Genomic DNA, 22124 nt, shown 5'->3' with positions numbered 1-22124 from the left:
TAAAAGTCCCAGTCCAGCCTTTTTAGAGATTAACCAGAACAAACAGACAGACAGACAGACAACATTTAAAAAAATGTTATATTGGTGTACGTACTGTATTTATATTCATATGCATGTAGTAAAAAACGGTTATTTCAATAGTACAAACAGACACTACAATTTTATTGATATGTATAGATAACTGTAATGATGCCAATTTTTGTCAGTCTTTTAAATTTTGTTCTAAGTATTATACATACAGTATATTCTATAATACTTGTTGAAAGAAATGTCCTAGATGACCCTGAAAATCTAGAATCGGAAGACGTGTGGAATGGCATTCCACCACATAATAGAGGAACGAAGCAAGATGACATTGGCACTTCTTATGGTAAATCTTCTTCTATATTCGAACTACTCTGATGCTGTTGGCCGCAGCTGGCCTTTACAGCTTCACCCGACGATAGGGGGCGAATGCAGATGGCACTCCAAACCAAGGAAGGACTTATGGAGCGGTTGAAGGCCAACTTCCGTCTAACGGATACGACTTTAGTCTAAAGGCATCGTTAGGGATTCGAACCTCGGCTCAGGCCGTCGTAATATCGATCCTAAATAATGTCGATTGGACGGGGAATCGGAGGTGATAGTAAATCTATGGGAAAAAATCTCAAACATAGACAACTATTAAACGACCTCACAAATCTCGTAGAGCTCTGCGTGGCTTAATTTAGCAACGGTCACGGAACATTCATTATATATAGATATGTATATGTTCTGGTCCACCGCAGACGCATATCGTCCGAGCGATCTACAACTATTGCTTAATGTATTGCAAAGAGTTATGATTTGATAAATCTTCAAACAGTTGTGCAACACAGTAATGGTGAAGCAGACACAGAGGTATGTAATGTGACTGATGAATGAAAGGTGCTGAGGGTGTTAATAAGGAAAATATGGAGATAAAATAAAATGCGACTAATAGAACAGGGACATATAAAATAGAATGTAACAATAAAGAATATGTCAAAGAAATATGATTATCAAATTCAAAAATAGTATAAAAACCTAACAAGGCAAATGGCAATAAACATTTCTCTAATTAAACACATACGTATATGATTTATTTGATACGTCGAGGTGCATTGTGTTAATCTTTTTGATATTTTGTATGGATCTGAATGTTGGGCCGTAAAGGGGACGGACGAAAGGCGTGTGCATGTGGCAGAAATCCGAATGTTAAGATGGATGTGTGGGGTCACCAGGAATGACAGAAGAAGGAATGTGTATATACGAGGAAGTTTGAAAGTTGAGCCGGTTATAGAAAAGTTGCGAGGTAACAGATTGAGCTGGTATGGGCATGTTATGCGGAGGAACGAGGACCATGTCTTATGGAAAGTGTATAATATGAATGTGGATGGATGTAAAGGGAGAGGACGCTAAGAAAAGATGGATAGATTGTGTGAAAGATGATATGAATAAAAGAAGAGTATGTTCAGATATGACGACCGATAGAGAGCAGTGGAAGAGAATGACATACTGCGCCGACCACAAATAATGGGATAAAGGCAAGGCAATGGATGGTCATACACAGGATGACATTAACAGTCTCATCGATTCTCAGAGGCCACACTTTGTATTAATTTATGCAATTTTTATACAACCATTTAATTTTAGTTTAAGTTTAGTTGATTGGGCACCTTGCTTTGTACTGCATACATACAGTACTTACTCGTAATTAATAACAATAATCTCGGGACAATTCACAGAGCGCCATCTAGACCCAAGTTAAGCTAGCTAAAGCTTGTGTTATGGTTACTAGACAACTGATACATATACATAGATATATTTTTTTTGTAAATACATACATATTATACATAGAAAACACCCAGACCGATACAAACAATCATAGTTATGAATACAAGGGTTTGTGCTGTGCGAGGAATCGAACCCTAGCTACCGCCGCTACCCGCTGCTAGACCGCTAGGCCACCGAGGTCGTCATTACTGTAATATATGTATAGTACATGTGACAAGAGTACACTGATACCTATTTTAGGATATCAGAGTCCTCATGTTGTATTGCACAACTTTCTGCCATTTGATTACCTAGCTAATGAACTTCAACTATTACGTACTCTCCTTTTAATTTTGTAATAATGTGGTTGTACAAATAAAGCATTGTTATTTTTTTTTCTCAGCTTTTGCTATTTTCTCCACACTTACGGGCCGAAACCAAGTAAGTGCAATGTGTGTGTATGTGTGTGTGTGTGTGTGTGTATGTGTGTGTGTGTGTGTTATTATAATTATTACTATTATTCTCTCTATCGTCTCACTCTCACAATTTTTGCTGGTTTTCTTCACACTTACGGTATTAAATAAGAATAAATAAATATATAGGAAAAATCTCAACCATAGACAACTACTAAAACTACTAAACGATCTCTAATTACATAGATATATTTTTTCTGTAAATACATATATAATACAGAAAACAGCTAAACTAGTTCAAATTGCAAATTCAAATTCAAAATATCTTTATTCATGTAGATCTATTACAGACTCTTATGATATATCAAATCTACCGTCAGTTCGGAACGATTTCGAGATGAGAAGAACTGACAAGAAACCTAGCTCAAACAATCTCAATACTCAATACAAACAATCCACAAATGTTTGCAACGAGGAATCGAATCGACCATCGGAAGTAAATTGCTGTGCTAAAAAGCTAAATCACCGAGGTCTTTAAGGTACGATTAATTGATAAGTGGGTACATAACCATACAATTATAGTCATTGTTCATTCACCTGTACGTCCGTGACCTAACCACTCAACAGGTAAGAGGTGCCTCTCATTGCACACAGACTGTAGTGTGGAGTACACTAGAGTCTGTATGCACCGAGATTTATCTCTCGATTATATTTCTTAAACAAATGTACAGACTAGGGAACATTTTCTGTATAGATTCTTATCATTAAATAGATAGATAAAATCTTTATTTATATCAACTGAGTCACATTTCATATTATAAACAAATATATATATATATATATATATACCTACATATAATCTAGACACCTATATAAATAAACTTGGAGTGTCTGTTTGAAATATTGAAATAACCGTTTTTTACTACATGCATATGAATTATGAATATAAATACATGCACCAAAATATTTTTTTTTACAATTTTTGTTTTTCTTTTTTGTTCCGGTTAACTCTGAAATGGCTGAGCCGATTTTGACGGGACTTTTTTTGGCAGGTAGCTGATGTCTTATTACATCAGCTACCTCCCAAAAAAAGAGTAACTTAGGCAACTTTTATTTTGGGAAAAAAGAAGTATAAAAATAAATTCCATGCGGACGAAGTCGCGGGAACAGCTAGTCTTATATATAAATATATTATTGCAAAGTTTAATTACACATTTAATTATATATAATTAATAAAAATCCATTGCGTATTTTTTGCGTGAAAGAGTAACAACCGTCCATTCGTACTCATAAACTTTCGTGTTTATTGTTAATAAAAAGATAGTCTTATTCGAAATTAAAAAGAAAATTATCGAGAAACTGGCCTGTTCGGATTTAAAGAACTGTAACAATTTTAAAATTTTACTAGCTACCCACCCCGGCTTCGTACGGGGTCGTAGTATACATAAATATCTTCCTGTTGCATCACTTGCATCACATTACCTATTATTGAAACAGCAGAATGATTATCGAGTGCCATCACGCCATGTATAGGATATCTTTGCACAATCGAGTCACTATTCAATAGATAAAAGGACACAGTGGATCACATGGCAACGATGCCGCGGACGAACTAGCAAGGAGAGGATCAGGTATGGCGGTAGCAGGCCCTCTGCCACTTCTACCACTCCCCTTCTCACAGATTCGAGCATGGATACGTCAGAGATTCACAAAAATACAAAACCAAAGATGGACCCAAACCACTGATTATAAACAATCGAAGATTGCAATTCTAATAACAAATCCACAACTCACAAAACGTCTATTAAGCCTAAATAGGCAAAGCCTCAAAATAATGATAGGGACAAAAACGGGCCACTGTTCCTTAAACAAATATCTGCACAGAATCGGTGCTACTGACAGTCCCTTTGTCGGGGTCGCTTCGAAGCCGAAGACACGGCTGCTCACGTAATCCTGGAGTGCGCAGTAATGGCCAGAGTCCTCGGAACGGTGAGGTCGCTCCGCGAAGTCTGTGAAGACACAAGGAGTCTTCTGAGCTTCTGGGAGGAGCTTGGCTGGCTACGTCAGTAGTCTCGTCTCTACACGCACAACGTCAACGAATCCACATTATATTACATTATGTCATATGGCATACTGCTATGGGGTAAAGCTGCCGATGTATATACTATATTTATTTTACAAAAGAGAGCCATACGTTCTATTTATGGTATGGGTTCTAGAGAGTCATTACGTCAATGCTTTAAACAATCAAATATCCTCACCGTTGCCTCAAAGTACATTTATGAAAATATTATGTATACAAGGAAAAACTTAGATAGTTTCAAGAAACTTAAAGACTGTACAAGTAGAAACTTACGCAATAAAAATAAGCTAATTTTACCTAAATGCCGTCTAGACAAAGACAGTAATTTATTTTATGGTAATTGCGTAAGATTCTATAATAAACTGCCAGAATCTACGCTAAATCTTACAGAGAGGCAATTCAAATTTTATAAAAACAAATGTTATGTAAAAAAGCCTATTGTAGGATAGATGAATTTATAGATGATAGCAATATATAGCAAGTATAAGTTTATTTGTGGACAACGTTATAATTTATTTTTCATACTGCTTTCTTGATATATGATAGCGTAGCGGCTTTTGTATTGATTGCCGCATGCATCCTCATGTAAAGTGCGAATACTGTAACTACCATATAATAATGTTTGTAGCTGTGACGTGGCCGAGTGGAATAGTAGTCATGCTCACTAAAATGTCCAGACATGTGGCGGCGTGGTGGGCTGCGTCATTGGCCTCCTAAAATATGGTCGAGCGCAGTGATGGCTGGCTCATCCGTCATACTCGTGAACGAGTCCTGCTTGTAGTGACTGGTCTGCTCTTATTACTACGACTGATATAATCTATTATTGCATATTTATATTTGACCCAAAAAATTAGTGCTATTTGGTAGTTTGTATTCAAACGTTTCGACTTGTAAAATGTGAACTTACAAGGATTATTTAAAAGAGGAACACACAAGTTTCTTGCTCGTTCTTCTTGTGATGAGACAGCTTTCCGAACGAGTGGTGGATAAAAAAACAAATTGTTATGACTATCCAAAAGTGCTTAAATTGAGTTTATTTGAATAAATGACTTTCTATTCTATTCTATTATTGAAAGATGCATAAAATGTTGCGTAGTTTAAAAGATCTAAGCGAATAGACAGCGAACTTAATTTTATACCATATAATGAAGTCAAAATGTATGATACATATTCATACATTTTGACATCTTTCTTCTTGAAATATTAAATAAATAGTTGATCGAGTAATGTGGATACAGGTTACTTAGTTTTATAAATAAAGATTTATACTTCGAATAGCAAATTCTAAAATGTCAGCTCCCTATTGTTTCTTTCGGTTTCCCTTCCTGGCTCTAGTTTGTAGTGTTTTCTTTGAATATATATAATACTAGCTACTCGCCTCGACTTCGCACGGGTGTACATGTATTATATATATAAACCTTCCTCTAGAATCACTCTATCTATTAAAAAAAACCGCTTTAAAATCTGTTGCGTAGTTTTAAAGATTTAAGCATACATAGGGACGGACAGACAGCGACAGTGACTTTGTTTTATACTATGTAATGATACATTTTACGACAATTTCCTGCTTTCCTTTAGGTATCCTAAAAACGCACAGTCATAGTGATACGAGTCCCACCCGTTCACGAGTATGACCACTGAGGCGTATCTAACAGCGTAGCAGATACATTCACTTACATGTACAACTTTTTACTAAATCTAATTACCAACCTATTAGAAGGACAGATCTACTGTTATTTTTTTCAAACGATTCTAATGCCACAAGCATTGCTAATTGGTTATTTTAAATATAATAAATTTATATATATCTGTATATAGTAAAAAAACCCGCATCTTAGCTTTTTTTATGAGTAATGGGGGCTGGCTGAAAACCAGCGCTGTATAGGTGCACCACCTCATTAAGCTTGTGATTATATCAGCAACAGCTGAGGCAGCTCCTATTGACAACTTTCTATGTTATTATTTATTTCTTATTTTGTGTCTTATTGTAAACCACAGATAATATAATATTACATTGTAAACTGTATTATTTGTGTTATATTGGCAATAAATCAATTATATATCTATATTTCTATCTAATTGTATAATCAAGTGATTTGCGTGGCATTTTGCAATATAGTTTTATAATATCAGTAATTTATTCAACTCAGACAATTAAAAATACATACATGAAAATGCTTTCAGTTGTTATTGATCGTTTGTCAACTGCAAACATAACGTAACTGTTGCTATAGACAAAATAAACTATACTAACAAGTACCGAGGAAAATAGCACACGATTGTAACTCTGATGTAGTGATTTTGAAACAATATTATAGATGTGAAATGATAACATTGTAAAACCACAATATCTAAAAGTAGACCGCGAGCCAGCGACGTGCGAGCAGCATGCTGTATTCAAACCTCCACAGCGGCAGCGTCGCGGATTTTTTTTTATGGATCACTAGCTGTCCCGGCAAACGTTGTTTTGCCTTAAAATAAAAAAAAATGTAGGGGTGGACTACCCCTAACATTTAGGGGGATGAAATATAGATGTTGGTCGATTCTCAGACCTACTCAATACGCTCACAAAATTTCATGAGAATCGGTCAAGCCGTTTCGGAGGAGTATGGGAACGAAAACTGTGACACGAGAATTTTATATATAAGATAATGTAATGATGCACCCGCCTGCGCTAACGGTTTACGCTGGCGGGGCACCAGTGGAGGATGATAAGATGAGCATGAGGTCAGGTCAGTTAACCCATCGTGACAAATTCACCAAGAATTTATCACAATGGTTTCCAGGGGGAACCGCGTGGAGGTCAATCTGACATGGTACATTGCTAGCAATGGTGTAATTAGTCTACATTACTAACCCTTTCACCGAAGTAGCACACGAGGTCTCGGATACGAATCCTCGCACGGTACAAATTTTTATATTTTTGAGTAAGATTATTTGTGTGGTAGTTTTTTAGGTATATCATGTATGTATTTTCAAAAAAAATATATCTAAGTATTTATATCAGTTATCAAGTACGCACAAAACAAGCTTTGCTTAGTTTGGGACTAGATGGCGCTGTGTAATGGCTTATACATGAGAATAACTTATACGTTATTTTCACGTGTGTGCAACCGCGGGCGTAGCTAGTAAAGAAATATAAATATTCAAATGTGCTTAAAATTATATGTATATAGATTACATACATTCTGTTGTGCATGTTAAATGTTTAGAATGAATGAATCACTGCTCAAATCAACGCGTGGCCGTGTGCTCGTTATGTGTATATATATATATATATATATATATATTGGTACTATATCTGGCGCCTGGCCGCGGACCGCCGCGTCGCTTGACCCAATCATCAAATACACACCAATAGAATAGAATAGAAATCATTTATTCATATAGGACACTAGCTTTTGTCCACGGCTTCGCTCGCGTTAATTTATCCCCTTACGGGTGGAATTTATCAAAATCCTTTCTTAGGGGATGCCTACGTCGTAGTAGCTTTTTCTTTAAAGGATTATAATGGAATGGTGTACCCACCTGCGCTATCGGTTTACGCTGGCGGGGCACCAGTGGAGGATGATAGGATGAACATGAAGTCAGATCAGTTGGCCGAATGTGACAAATTCACCGGGAATGTATCACGATGGTTTCCAGGAGAAACCGCGTGGAGGTCGATCTGACATGGTACATTGGTAGCAATGGGATCATTAGTCCACATTACTTACAATCCCCTTCCCACCTCATAGTAGCTTTATGCATACAAAGTCTCAGCCCGATCGGTTTAAAATTGACAAAGTTTCATACAAACTTTCATCCCCTATTTTATACCTTTGGGGGTAGTATTAATCAAAATCCTTTCTTAGCGGATGCCTACGTCATAATATCTACCTGCATACAAAATTTCAGCCCGATCCGTCCAGTTTGGGCTGTGCGTTGATAGATCACTATATCAGTCACCTTTGAGTTATATGTATTTAGATTTTAGCCGCTTTTTTCCCTACCGCTCAGTTCGGTATATATGTAGATCCAATTGAGAAGAACGGACAAGAAACTCAATTGAATTACTTTTTTTTAAGAGCCTTTTATTTACAATGTACATTTATATAGGTGTCTATGACTAACATTAAATGAAAATCCAGTGCATGAACAACTATTGCCATGCACGCTCGTCATTCAAGTAATCGTTTAGTGAGTAATAGGCTTCGTTCAGTAAATATTATTTAACAGATGTTTTGAATTTATTTAAGAGTTATTCCAGTATATCCTTTGGTATCTTATTGGAAATTTTTATACCTATAAAAGACTTTTTCTAAACGATATTTGGGGATACTCATAATACATAGATATAACAAAAACAATAAAGCATAAAGAACAAACGTGCACCATAATAAAAATTACAAAGCATTCCGATATGATGTTTTGTTTGCCATTACATAGTATAAAACAAAGTCGCTGTCGCTGTCAGTCCCTATATATGTTTAAATTTTTAAAAGCTATCTATCTATCTAAAAAATGGGTCATTTTCGTTGTATTGTACATATATTTATGTTCATTATCAGTGTTGAGCCGTATCGTAACATTACGCAATGGTCACGCAGATAAACCAGTCAAGGCCGCAAGAAACCGATATCATTTCATTACAATAAAACGCCAAAATTTGTTTGTTTGTATATTTGTTTGTTTGTCAGCGTTTAATCTATACTTCATCATCATTACATAGTATAAAACAAAGTCGCTGTCGCTGTCTGTCCGTCCCTATGTATGATTAAATCTTTAAAAGTACGTAACGGATTTTGAAGCGGTTATAATAGATAGAGTGATTCAAGAGGAAGGTTTCGATATATATATATCATGTATATATATACATCCGTGCGAAGCAGGGATGGGTAGCTAGTATAGTATAAAACAAAGTCGCTGTCGCTGTCTGTCCCTATGTATGCTTAAATCTTTAAAACTACGCAACGGATTTTGAAGCGGTTTGTTTAATAGATAGAGCGATTCAAGAAGAAAGTTCATATATTTAACACATGTACATCCGTGCGAAGCCAGGGCGAGTAGCTAGTAATATTATTACTAGCTACTCGCCCCGGCTAATATTATAAAGCTGAAGAGTTTGTTTGTTTGTTTGAACGCGCTAATCTCAGGAACTACTGATTCGTATTGAAAAAATATTCTGTATTGTGTAGTCTATTTCTCGAGGAAGGCTTTACGCTATATAACATTACGCTACGACCAATAGGACCGGAGCTGCAATGAAAAATATTGTAAAGGGTGGGGAAATGAAACGCAGCGAAGTGGCGCGGAGCGGAGTTGCAGCTAGTATTAAAATAACTGGATTGATTTTGATGAAGGTTTCACTACCCGACGTCAACATGTAGACTATAGAATTAGGAATTAGCGTCAATGCATAGGTTTCAGACCTTCTACTGTTATTTAAAGACATCATCAGCATCATCATCATGTCGACAACAAATTCGCACCTTGTTATTTTTATTGCCTATTGAATAAAAAAAATAACGTACCTACCTAGTTGCGAAATATAGTTAGTTCAAGCAGAAAAAAACGTTGAAATACAAAACATACATTTCTATCGAAAAATATATACTACTAGCTTTTGCCCGCGGCTTCGCTCGCGTTAATTTATCCCCTTAGGGGTGGAATTTATCAAAATCCTTTCTTAGGGGATGCCTACGTCATAGTAGCTTTATGCATGCAAAGTCTCAGCTCTCGGTTTAAAATTGACAAAGTTTCATACAAACTTTCATCCCCTATTTTATACCCTTGAGGGTAATTTAATCAAAATCCTTTCTTAGCGGATGCCTACGTCATAACATCTACCTGCATGCCAAATTTCAGTCCGATCCGTCCAGTGGTTTGGGCTGTGCGTTGATAGATCACTATGTTATTTTGATGTATGTATCGTATTTATATTGATATGCATGTAGTAAAAAAAGGTTATTTCAATATTACAAACAGACACTACAATTTTATTTACATGTTCTATACATACCAATACAAATAATACAAATATTCAATATCAGGATTCCATTACGTGTTGCTACAAATTTTGTAATGATCTACAAGTACTGCGCAAATTTTTTGCCCATTCTTCTTGTTATGAGTCTGTGTTAGAAATGAGTGAATGAGTGATAGAATCAATATTTATTTTATTTATTTATTTTTATTTATACACTTTATTACACCAGAACAGAAAAATATTAATTAATATAAATATATATATACAATTATAAGTACATAGGCGGTCTTATCGCTAAACAATCTCTTACAGGCAACCTTTAGATAGACGGTGAAGATATAAAAAATGTAGGTAGTGCAAATAACAACACACTAATATATAAATAATACATGCAAATATACATAAATATAAATATACATATATATGTATATACCTACATACATAAATTTAATTTTTCTTTTTTTTTAATAATAATAATCTCAGGACAATTCACACAGCGCCATCTAGACCTAAATTAAGCTAGCTAAAGCTTGTGTTATGGATACTAGATAATTGATACATATACATAGATATATATTTTTTTGTGAATACATACATATTATACTTAGAAAACACCCAGACCGATACAAACAATCATACTCATGAATACAAATGTTTGTGCGGTGCAAGGAATCGAACCCGCGACCATCGGTCGTAAAGCACTGTGCTAGACCGCTAGACCACCGAGGTCGTTATTTGCTTAGTTTATTTGAATAAAGATTATTTCTATTTCTATATCTACTAACATAGAACTGTAATCGTTAGAAAAAACAGCGTCCAATTCAGAACATGTTCTTCTGATCGTATGGTGAAAAACATAGTTAAATTTAGAACGTCATAATTGAAATCGATTGTGACTAAAAAAACGCGAACTAAAATAGAATAAGTGAGAAAATTGTAATTCACAATGGACACACGTGGTATGAACAATGTCCATTTAAATTACAAATGCTGGATTGCGTGCAGCTAAAAGCTGTCACTGCAGCCATCTGTACCTTAGTGCAACGTTACAAAACATTACATTGAAGCGTTTGTAAGTAATTGTAAATTGCAATCATTAAAAATTACGAACGACGAAATAAAACATCATTTGATACGCAATTTTGTTATTGCAATAGCATATGCTGGTGGTCACTCTGAATGAATCTGTATTATTGTAAACATGTACAACATTTATTTGAAAGGAATACGAGCTGTTTCTTGTCATTTAATACAGGCTTATTGCATGATGCCTTGGGACGGACCGGTAACCCAGCCGCGTTACGACGTCGTTCCCGCAATAGGACTTGTATCGTTGAATGAGAACATAAAATACTTGGTTAATAGACTTAGTTTACTATTGGTATGAAACGCGCCCAGAGGACGGGTAGTAGAATAGAATAGAATAGAATAGAAAATTTATTCAAATAAACTTAATTTAAGCACTTTTGAATAGTCAACATTTTTTTAAATCTACCGCTTATTCAGAAATGTGTCTCATCACAAAAAGAATAAGCAAGAAACTTGTGTGCTGCTCTTTTAAACAATCCTTGTAAGTTCACATTTTACAGTGGCGTTTCATAAACATATTCTATACATTTTGAATAGAGCTGAGTTTCTTGTCAGTTCTTCTCATCTCGAAATCATTCCGAACTGACGATGACGGTAGGTTTAACATATCATAAGAGTCTGTAATAGATTTACATGAATAAAGATATTTTGAATTTGAATTTGAATTTGCAATAGCACTATGAACAAAGTGGCAATGCGCTGAGCATTTTTGTTGCAATGGTAGCTGGAGTAGATGTGTTCTAGAGTGGAGACCGCGAATTTGCAAATGTAGTGTAGGACGCCCCGTAGCTAGGTGGAGCGACGACATTCGTAGGGCTGCTGGTAATGATTGGACGAGAAGGGCTGAAGATCGTGCCCAGTGGAGCGCCTTGGGAGAGGCCTATGTCCAGCAGTGGACTGCAGTGAGCTGATGACGATGATGATACGTTGATAAAAATAAGTTTGAAACGTATTGTTGGCGACGGACCTTTTTTTATAACATACCCTTTTTAGTATTCGTCCAATATAAGTAATTAAAGTGAAAAATTATAATAAAATGATAACAATTTACCAGTTTCAGATTTTTTCCTTTATATTCACCTAATTACCTATCTGCATGCCAAATTTGAACTTCTTTTTGGGTTATAATTTTGATCTATAGTTGATCAGTGATAAAAATGACGATATTTGGACGTTAATATCTAAATAACCGTTTGAGATATGTTTATGAAATTTGGAACCCATATTTATCTCGCAAGTCGCAATATATGAACCAAATTTGACAGGTTTATGTGAAAGAGTTTTTGAGTTATGAGGGGGTCAAAAGTGGCTCTAAATGGTTCGTGTAAATATACACACGGTGCTGCTCGCCAGTTCTCTTACTTGAAACTCGGCTTGACACGCTACCGCGTGTCTAGATACATGTACACCCGGCCACAGCTGAAATATAAACCTTCCTCTTGAATCGCTCTATCTATTAAAAAAACTGCTTCAAAAGCCGTTCTTCAAAAGCCGTTGACAGTAGTTGTAAAAAAAACTTTAAGTCCGTTGCGTAATTTTACATATGGGACACACAGACAGCGACAGCACCTTTGATACTATATATGTACGACTAGGCCTATCATGAATGCATTACAAATATATGAATTCCTTAGCTTGTTTCATTGTTTATTTGAATAAATGTTTTTCTATTCTATTCTATTCTATTCATAACAATATAATAACTAGTAGGTATCCTTTATCAAGGCATTAAATTCTAACCGACTCAATTAAATAATAGCTCGCATAGATATTAAATAGATTAATTGTCTGAGTGCTACTTAATTAAATTGTTCATAGGATATTAGCGCAGTACTACAATCGATTGCAATTATATTACCAACTAATTGTTTCCCGCGGCGTTGCCTGTAACTCTATAATGAAACTTTCCCTAGCTGAAATACTTGTTTCCCGCGGCGTTGCCTCTAATGTAAGTCTATAATGTAGCTTTCCCTAGCTGAAATGTTTCTAAAAATCAGTCAAGTATATTTTAAATTCAAAATTTACTTAACTAATTTAAAAAATATATAATATGTTGTCTGTTTACATATTACCTAACTGTTGGATATTTAAATCCGTCTCCCTAAGATTGTCTTGAACAGTTTAATTTTTCAGCAGTAAGGCCTCCTTATTGTAAATGTTATTTAATATATTATTTATTTCTTTTCTTTACTGCATGTTACAAATAAAGTTAGGACATTATAAGACGCCTCATTGTAAACATACATGTGTTATTTAATATATTATTTATGTCTTATTTGGTTAGTACTATGAAATTAATTTAAACCTATATAATATAACTTAAAATTTAAAAAATATTTTTATTATTGCTATGTACCAAATAAACAATTTTCTTTCTTTATTTAAAATATTTATTACATTAAAGATTCCGTGACTGAAAAACTAGCACCATCCACGGTCGCCTCCACTAGTAACCGTTTACACTATAATAGGTTGTTGTACTCAACAAGTATTTCTCAATCTTTTTTATTTAATTTATTAATACGAAGATCCAAAATATCCTTCGGTATCTTATTATAAGCGTTAATGCCAAAGGTTGACTTGATAGAGTGATAATGCGCATATTAAATCCGTTATTTGTGTAACATTTTGTGGGAACTAATAAAGTCATACAGATTCTTTATTTGTAACTAACTACTCGCCCCGGCTTCGCACGGGTGTACATGTATTATACATATAAACCTCCCTCTAGAATCACTCTATCTGTTAAAAACCGTTTCAAAACCTGTTGCGTAGTTTTAAAGATTTAATCATACATAGGGACGGAGTCGGACGGACAGACAACGACAGCAGCTTTGTTATAATGATATGTGGTTGCAAAGATTGCGTTTGCGAGATTTGAAATCGTAAATTACGAATACTCCGCGGAAACGCATTTCCGGAACAAAATGATAATATCGTATTACTTAGATAATTGTGTTTTTTTTTTACTTATTAGCCAATATATACCGACGTAGTTTAACTACATAACCACATACATTTACATTATGGTAATAACAATTGTTAACAAACGTAAAATACGATTTTTTTAATTTTTTGTGAATCGTTTTTTATCTTCAGCTGATAGCGTTTTATTTGCTGATAATTTAATTGAACGTGTGCAGTGATTTCTTCCTTATTGAACGACATTATGTCTGTTTTAATATCTTATCATTATATAGTATAAAACAAAGTCGCTGTCACTGTCTGTCCGTCCCTATATACATAGGTTAGCTTAAATCTTTAAAACTACGCAACGGATTTCGAAGCGGGTTTTTTTTATTAGATAGAGTGATTCTAGAGGCAGGTTTATATATATAATATATGTAAACTTGTGCGAAGCCGGGGCGAGTAGGTAGTTAATATTATAAACGCGAAAAGTTTGTGAGTTGGGATGGATGGATGGATGTTTGTGGATGATAATGGAATGGTGCACCCGCCTGCGCTAACGGTTTACGCTGGCGGGGCACCAGTGGAGGATGATATGATGAGCATGAGGTCAGGTCAGTTAGCACATCGTGACAAATTTACCAACAATGTATGTAATGATGAGATATTAAAACAGACATAATGTAGACACAAGGAAGAATTCACTGCGCACACTGAATTAAATTAAAAAAATAAGATCATTAATTTCATCACTAACCACGGGCCCAGTTTCCCCCTTGATATAAAACAAAGTCGTCATATCGTCATACCTGATATACGCTAAAACCATGAGCACAGCTAGTTATTAATAATTTAATATAACTCAAAGGTGACTGACTAACATAGTGATCTATCAACGCACAGCCCAAACCACTGGACAGATCGGGCTGAAATTTGGCATGCAGGTAGATGTTATGACGTAGGCATCCGCTAAGAAAGGATTTTAATTAATTCTACCCCCAGGTTATAAAATAGGGGATGAAAGTTTGTATGAGACTTTTGTCAATTTTAAACCGATCGAGCTGAGACTTTGCATGTATAAAGCTACTATGACGTAAGCATCCCCTAAGAAAGGATTTTGATAAATTCCACCCATAAGGGGATAAAATAACGCGAGCGAAGCTGCGGGCAAAAGCTAGTGAGTGTATATACTTCCACCTTATATCATGTTTTATAACGCGTAGGATTTATAAAATCGATTAGTTTCGCTACGTTATTTTTAAACTTTCGTGTTTAATATACATTATTTATATTATTAACCGGGTCTTAACACGAACTAATTTTATGGCAAATAAAGGTATTTACCTCTCTCGACGTTTCCACTAGGTTGCACTAGCCGTGGTCACGAGCTGACTGGAGTAACAGCGATGTCAATGTAGATAGGTGACAGCAGTTTTTCCATCTACCGTCACAAAAAAGTTCAACGAAATTTTACGACACACAGCACTCACGGTATCCGTACACTTATCGACTGTTGATGCTACTGAACTTTGCTTAAATTTATTTATGACTGGATTCCACGCAGAAGATAGTTTCGCTACATCATCCTCGAGTGCATTTAAACAATAATAAAAAAGAGGGGAAGTGACATTGTAACTAATGTACCATGTCATTGATAAATTCCATGTAAATATGTCACGATGTGCTAACTGACCTGACCTCATGCTCATCTTGTCATCCTCCACTGGTGCCCCGCCAGAGTAAACCGTTAGCGCAGGCGAAGAAACGGCGGCTCACGTAATCCTGGAGTGCTTCCAGTGGCCACACAACGAAAACAAATCCTCGGAACGGTGAGGTCGCTCCGAGAACCCTGTGAAGACACCACACTTCTGCGCTTCTGGGAGGAGCTTGGCTGGCTACTTTTGTAGTTTGGCTCTGCACGCACAACGGCCCGAATGAGAGGCTAATTGCGGAGACTGGATTCCAACATACAATACAATACAAAGGGAAATAAATATGAAGTAGATATAGTAATATACAAAAACAGAGATACACACGAACAGATACTATAAACTTGGATTCGTTCTCCAATTACTGAATGTCACCATACATATATAAATATATATATGTATATCTCCCGCAATTAAAGTCATTATGCGATAAAGTCCAAAGTCAAACGCTGAATTAATATTCATTCTAACCTAACTGAACTTTATGTAACAAACTACTCGTCTGTCTATGTCAACTATATATATATATACATATAAAAACTAGCTGTGCCCGTGACTTCGTCCGCATGTTATAGTGACCTTGACCGAATGAAGAAAAAACATTCAATAATATAACCCAAAAATGCCAAAGAAAAAAGTGTCATCGTTCTATCTTTCATCCCCTATTTCATTTACGGTAAGATTTTTACAAATTTTGAATGTCATATTTATATATATTTAATCAACAGCTTAAAAAATAAGTTTCAACCTTCTAGCTTTAAAAATGACAATATTTCCATACAGACTTTATTCTTCCTTTTCAACCCCTTACAACCCTTTTACCGCATTAAAAAGTAGCCTATGTCCTTTCCTGCGGTCTAGACTCTCTATGTACCAAATTTCATTTAAATCGGTTCAGTAGTGTTGGCGTGAAAGTGAGACAGACAGACAGAAAAAAAATCACACAGCGCCATCTAGTCCCAACATAAGCAAACCTGTGTTATGGCTACTTGACAACTAATACAAATATATAAATATATATATATTGTAAATACATACATATTATACACTGAAAACAACCAGATCGATACAAACAATCATACTCATGAATACAAATGTTTATGCGACATGCGAGGGAACTGAACCCGCGACCAGAAGTAAGGGCGTGCTAAACCACTAGACCATCGATATGTATCCGGAATGATAAAATATATGATGAATTCATTGTAATTAATATAATTTGAGGGACTGCGGCAAGATTACTATTGGTGATAAAGTTAATGAAATATAGTGATAACAGTGCTCAATGAACAATCTAATAAAATGTTATTTTAAATGCCAAATTGGACAGACCTTGACCTACACTAGATATCAAACGTAGTGGTACACGCATAAGTAATACTTTAGACTAGCTGTTCTCGCGACTTCGTCGGCGTGGAATTTTATTTTACTTTTCTAAAATAAAAGAATTTTTCAAAACTAAAAGTAGCCTAAGTTACTTCTTATTACATCAGCTACCTACCAAAAAAAGTCCCGTCAAAATCGGTCCCGCCATTTCAGAGATTAGCCGGAACAAACAGACCGACAGACAGACTGACAAAAAATGTAAAAAGTGTTATTTTGGTATATGTACCGTATTTATATCCATATGCATGTAGTAAAAAACGGTTATTTCAATATTACAAACAGACACTCCAATTTAATTTATATGTATAGATGTATAGATAACCAAAACTGTATTTGTAGGTAGTTTTGTTATACAACACCTTTTTGTGACCACTCTGTGAAGGAAGTTAGTTCTGAACTTCTCACATTAACAGAGTAACTATAGTGGTGTCCAAGTTAACAACGTAGAATAAGATAAACAAAATATATTTCTAATCAAGATAAAATAATATAAAAACACATTTAATACAATATAGATGAGTTATACGGATACATCAATACGACGACAGACAGATGACAAAACACACTCTCTTTTCATATATACATACATACTTCATCTGCCATACCAGTCAGTCTAATCATCGATTACAAATCTCGTTCTAACATACTCCAATGCTGTTGGCCGTAGCTGGCCGTTACAGCTTCACCGGACGATACGGGCCGAGTGCAGATGGCACTCCAAACTAAAGAAAGGACTTATGGAGCGGCTGAAGGCCAACTCCCGCCTGACGGATACGACTTTAGTCTGAGGGCATCGCTAGGGGTTTCAACCTCGGCTCAGGCCGTCGTAACATCGATCCCCGTTTGAATTGGACGGGGGATCAATCGAAGGGATATAGAGCCACAAACTACCCAAATCGCTAACGGTTTATGATGGCGGGATACTAGTGGAGTCAGATCAGTTAGCCCATCGTGAAAAATTCACCAGGTATTTATCGTAATCGTTTCCAGGGGAACCGCACAATAAGTATCTATTTTCTTATGGATGATAATGGAATGGTGCCTGCGCTAACGGTTTACGCTGGCGGGGCACCAGTGGAGGATGATAAGATGAAATGAGGTCAGGTCATTCAGCCCATTGTGACAAATTCACCAGGAATTTATCACGATGATTTCCAGATGGAACCGCGTGGAGGTCAACCTGAGATAGTATATTACTAGTAATAAGGTCATGAGTCACACATTACAAACGATCCCTTTCCCCCCAAATAAATACCTATGGGGGGGGGGGGGGGTTGAAGGGGATTGTTAGTAATGTGGACTGATGATGTTATTGCTAGCAATGTACCATGTCAAGTCGACCTCCACGCGGTTCCATCTGGAAATCATCGTGATAATCACGATGTGCTAACTGACCTGACCTCATGCTCATCTTATCATCCTCCACCGGTGCCTCGCCAGCGAAAATCGTGAACTAATGGTCATATTGCTAGCAATATACTGTGTCAGGTTGACCTCTACGCGGTTCCCCCTGGAAACCATCGTGATAAATTCCTTGTGAATATGTCAGGATGGGCTAACTAACCTGACATGTTCATCTTATCATCCTCCACTGGTGCCTCGCCAGCGTAAATCGTTAGCGCAGGCGGGTGCACCACTCCATTATCATCCATGAAAAAAAAACACCTATAAGGTTCATAATAAAGCATCAGTACTATACTTTAGGTACATATTATGATACAGCACATAACATAAATACATTTAATAAGGATAAATTTGTAACAATTACATTTTCCCAAAACATTGAAGCGTTGTATGTATGAACATATTATAGCACGAATGTATTTCAGCCTAAACATTACAACAGTAAACGAGTGAGTTTCATATGTTTTGAAAATTGTAAATACGCATCAATTTTTCGCAATATTTATCTGCCCATAAATATTGTAATGTTTTTACGTTTACATTCAGCCGCTTCCCCTGCCTACGCGCTGCCAGTCCTTTGACTCGCGCACAAAAAACCGACAATCGAGGGAGCGCCGGGCTGCGCGAGTGGCAGCGCCAATGGCATGGGAAGTGTTTCCACTCGTGTTTACACTCTCGCGCTGCTCACTGCCCTGCTCACTCGGGCTGAGTGTAAATTGAGCATATATCTACTGGGCACATAATTAAATATTTCCATATTAGGTTCCTATTCATTATTAAACAGAAATACTAGATATACTATTATGTATATATATATATACTAATTATGTTTATAATATAGTCAGTTATGACTAAATGTTTGTCTAATTCAAAAGAGCAACAAACAAGTTTCTTGCTCATTCTTCTTGTGATGAATCTGCATTCCGAATGAGTGGTAGAATCAAAATATGACTATTCAAAAGTGCTTGTAATGAGTTTATTTGAATAAAGATTATTTCTATTTCTGAAAGTATAACGCTACCATATTATCTACATTGCCAGCTGCAGGCGAAAAAAATTGGTTTTACATAAATTACATATATTTTTGTATGAAAATTTAGTGACATTAATTCTATCATTGTCGTAATACATACAAATATTACAAACTATAGCTTGTACAGGAGTACTATAAAATTAGTGGCAATCTATATCTATACAAATAAATAAAATGTATATGTCAGTTTATAATTTCAAATTGCTTGCTTGAAATGCGTTTGAAAGGTACATGAAAGTAGATAGGTACTTAATTTTTAAAGAAATTGTATGTTTGATCTAGCTAATCTCTGAAAAGGTTTGACTAATTTTGACAGGACTTTCACTGGCAGTTAGTTAATATAATAGAGAGTAACTTAGGCTACTTTTATTTTAGAATTTTTATTTATATAAGAAAATGATATCCCCGCGGCAGTCGCCGGCAACAGCAATCAAATGAGTATCAACTAAATCAAACTAAGTATCAACTAAAATTAGTTGATACTTAGTTTTTTTTACTTATCAAATTCTGTACGTATTTACGCAACGATTGTACGGGTTTGCTTAAATTTAATAAGTATGCAATGAGATCATATTCTTTTAGATTTGTTTATTGGCTTTTAATTATAATAAACACACTGCTACGATTACACCAACCTACTTAAATTGTAAAATATCCTAACAAATCCACTTAAAGACCTCAATATGGAAGAGGACACTAACTTCTGAAACACAGGTATTTTCTATACCTCAGAAGTCAGGGAGTTCATGAATTATTTGTAAAAAATATGTGAAATAAAAATTATAATAATAATAATAATCTTAGGGCAATTCACACAGCGCCATCTAGATCCAAGTTAAGCTAGCTAAAGCTTATATATATAGATACATTTTTCGTAAATACATATATATTATACATAGAAAACACCCAGACCGACACAAACAATCATACTCATAAATACAAATGTTTGTGCCGTGCGAGGAATCGAACCCGCGACCGTCGGACGTAAAGCGGTGTGACCGCTGACCGATTTGACGACTTCGGTGGTCTACCACCAAGGTCGTCAAAATTATAAATTATAATCAAACAAAAATCTTATTACAGCCATCTAATAATATATTTACTTTATAAAAATTTGCTTAAGAAATTAAATAGGTAGTTATTTGACGAATTAAAACAACTAAGTACCAATAGTTTTAAATTTTTCACGTTGCACAAAATTTGTAGGAAAAATTGCTTGATCTACAACCCAGGACAGATTGCCCTGGCGCCGCAACATTATGACAAGCCGACCTCACAGTGGTATAGTAAATAAATAAAAGAAAGTGAAAATAACTTACATTTATTTTATAAAAATATATTACATATTTTTATGATATGATCATTATATAAGTACTCCATCATACGCCATCCACCACCTTCTGTCTTTTCTCCTCTACCCAAAGGTTGTCTGGAAGAGATCGCACATGTATTTTTCTATTCTTTTCTTTTTAAAAATAAAGAGTAATAAAAAAAAAAAGAAAAAAATTTACAATGATCATTAAAAAACATGTATTTTTCTATCTTTTCTTTTAAAAATAAAGTGGGAAAGTGCAAAGATTCATATACTTTATCTCCTATAAAGTATATGAATCTTTGCGTAAATGTTATGCTTATAATAATTGTTGCCGATGGCAAAATTTTTGATAGTTTTTATGTTTTTTATATATATTTGAATTTTATACTTTGACGTTCTGTTTTTATATACCGTTTGTTTTCTTATGCCATATTAATGGTCTTTATATTTTTGCTAGCGAGCTGATTACACATATTTTACCTCGCGTGTCTCATTTTAAACCAGCCTTAATACAGTCCTTCCGTAACAATGATCATTAAAGATACGTATTTTTTTCTTTCTTTTCTTTTAAAAATAAAGTGGGATAATGCAAATAATCATAAACTTTATAGGAACATAAATGTTAATATACTTACAATGATTACAAAAAAACGATTTCTTTCTTTCTTTTCTTCTAAAACTAGACAGTTCTATAGTAAAATTAGTAAATACCTTCACAGTTTCAAACTAACATGTATTTCATTGACGAATATGATCACCCGCGATGTTATGTCAGCTCGTGCGCACGTGTGTACATACGTCACTCAACGACGGCGTTGTATCGCGAACTAGTTGAACATTTGGTTGTATGCTGGAAGCCTAATGCCAGCGGACTGCACATTACGGCACGCACCGCAACTAGGGCTGCCACTAGAATGCCCCCCTGGGAATCATCGATTTTTTTATGGGCTAACTGACCTGACCTCATGCTCATCTTATCATCCTCCACTGGTGCCACGCCAGCGTAAACCGTTAGCGCAGGCGGGTGCACTATTCCATTATCAT

The 22124-nt window shown here is 35.4% G+C and overlaps 1 protein-coding gene across 1 annotated transcript in view; it reads right to left on the bottom strand.

The window, feature by feature from the left end:
- LOC131846182 (ATP-binding cassette sub-family G member 1-like) overlaps positions 1–21892 on the bottom strand; it is a 76701-nt gene extending 54809 nt beyond the window's left edge. Inside the window, exon 1 of the mRNA XM_059195424.1 lies at positions 21792–21892. The gene's annotated coding sequence lies outside the window, so the exon portion shown is untranslated. The remainder of the gene's footprint in view (positions 1–21791) is intronic.
- Between the last annotated feature and the right edge of the window lie 232 nt (positions 21893–22124).

Source organism: Achroia grisella, unplaced genomic scaffold (genome assembly GCF_030625045.1).
Source record: "Achroia grisella isolate CSIRO2021 unplaced genomic scaffold, CSIRO_AGI_Agris_v1 utg504, whole genome shotgun sequence".
In the NCBI taxonomy this organism is placed as follows: Eukaryota; Metazoa; Arthropoda; class Insecta; order Lepidoptera; family Pyralidae; genus Achroia; species Achroia grisella.
Note: the sequence above shows the minus strand (reverse complement) of the source record. Positions and strands in the feature narration are given on the sequence as shown.